The sequence below is a fragment of the Alligator sinensis genome, unplaced genomic scaffold (assembly GCF_000455745.1).
Source record: "Alligator sinensis unplaced genomic scaffold, ASM45574v1 scaffold474_1, whole genome shotgun sequence".
Classification (NCBI taxonomy): domain Eukaryota; kingdom Metazoa; phylum Chordata; order Crocodylia; family Alligatoridae; genus Alligator; species Alligator sinensis.
In genome coordinates this window covers 101,613-103,378 of record NW_005843092.1, presented here as the reverse complement: position 1 = coordinate 103,378, position 1,766 = coordinate 101,613, and the positions used below count along the sequence as shown (strand labels likewise).

At 41.6% G+C, this 1,766-nt stretch overlaps 1 protein-coding gene across 4 annotated transcripts in view; it reads right to left on the bottom strand.

Annotated features, from left to right (window-relative positions):
* Positions 1-1,766, bottom strand: part of RASA3 (RAS p21 protein activator 3) — a 183,625-nt gene that overhangs the window by 92,254 nt on the left and 89,605 nt on the right. The window lies entirely within an intron of this gene.

The following is a 1,766-nucleotide window of genomic DNA, read 5'->3' as shown; positions in this document are numbered from 1 at the left end:
TGCAGAAGGCTGGAGCTGGGGCCTCTGAACCTCCTGGGATAGTAGAAAATGAGGAGGGGATGGCAGCAATATTCATAAAGATAGCAGGCCACTGTAAGGAGAGACATGGGCATGCTGCTCATTACTTCCTGATGCCCCGAAGGGTCAGTTCTCTGCTCAGACCTAATTCTCAGCCAGGAAAATTTAAGGTAGATCTATGACTGCCAGGAAATTCCGAACTAACTGATAAAGTAGAACGGTATGCCTGGTACATAGAGAAACAAGACTGCACATAAAAACTTTAGAAAAGCCAAAATGAAAGAAACAAAATGCATGAAATAAACCAGTAAAAGTATGATGTTCTGAGTAATGTCAGTTGTAATCAATTGAGATTCTATATGATATTGTCACAAACACTATGTATTACTGCAGATACTAAATGCCAGTCTCAAACTTGCTTTACACACTTTCATGCACTGTCCCCGATAAAGACAGATGCATGCCTCTACAGAACTCAAATGCTAGGTTACAGGCTTCTCATTCAGCAAAGCTCAAACTTCTTAACTAAGGAGATCATGAATGAAAGGTTCCAACTTCACTTCCCCCTCTCTCCTTTCTGCAGGCAATTTTTAGCTATACAGATCGTGGTATGAGATATTTATTAAGTAAATTGTTGTGCTCTCTCCTTATATGGCTATGCATTAGAATTGGACTGTGCATGAGCGATTGGAAATGAGGATTCAGAGGGTGGAAAAAGTCACAGAGTAGCAATCCACAAGAAGGGCTTTGCACATCCTGCTAAAATGCAAATTAAAAAGTATTGCGTGAAAAATTCCAGCTTGCTTTTTGTAGCGCTGTTTGTTATCTAAATCCTCTTTTCTTTTCTTCTTCACTTTATTTCTTTCCCCTCTCCTCTAACAGAATATATAGACATAAACTTTACCAAAGAATCTGCATGCTTTACAAATGCTTATTTTTTGTGGCTCCTTATCTATGCCAAAGCCCCCTCCCATTTACAATAGTCAACAGCATACTGAAGCAGTTTATAGTCCACATATGACAGCCAGAGTACACAAATCATCTATGGAACGCACAGCAGAACAGTGGAAAGGATCCTTAAGAGAAAGTTCTTGGCAATCCAGTTTCCAAATGTGTGTGATAACTAATGGGATTCAAAATTGACAGAGGGGCCCTAGGAGCTGTGAGTTGTCAGCAAGAGCCCAGTGGTTAGAAACTCAAACCCTCTGAAAGTTTAGTTAATGCTAATTTTTATTAAACAATACTTTGTGAGTCGAGGTTATAGAACACTACCCAAGCCAATCCAATTTAAAACACTTTCCAATGTACTGTTAAAGCAACAGCAACGGTCTTAAATCCAATGCTACATAAGAAAGGATTTGAATAAGGATTTAAAAGCTGTCCAATCCGATGAAGACAGAAAGAGTTAGGAAAAGCCAGACAACTGTTACCATATGAGAACATGCTGTTCATACTTATCATACATAGGCTGAGCATACAGAAATCTGGGACCCTGCCCCCATCACCCCCTCCCCTCCCACTCTCACAAGTCAACAGGGGTGGGTGACTTCCTGCCCAGCAGGGGTGGGACAGTGCCTGTCTACCCATCTGCAAGGTGCTTTGCACCTCTCCGACTCCTGGCCAGACTGCACCCTGCATTTCTGGGATAACCATTATAATTCCCAACAGTTGGCTGGGACCAGCCTCTGAAATCCAGGACTGTCCTGGCTAAAATGGGACATATGGTCACTGTAATAATACATTTGGCT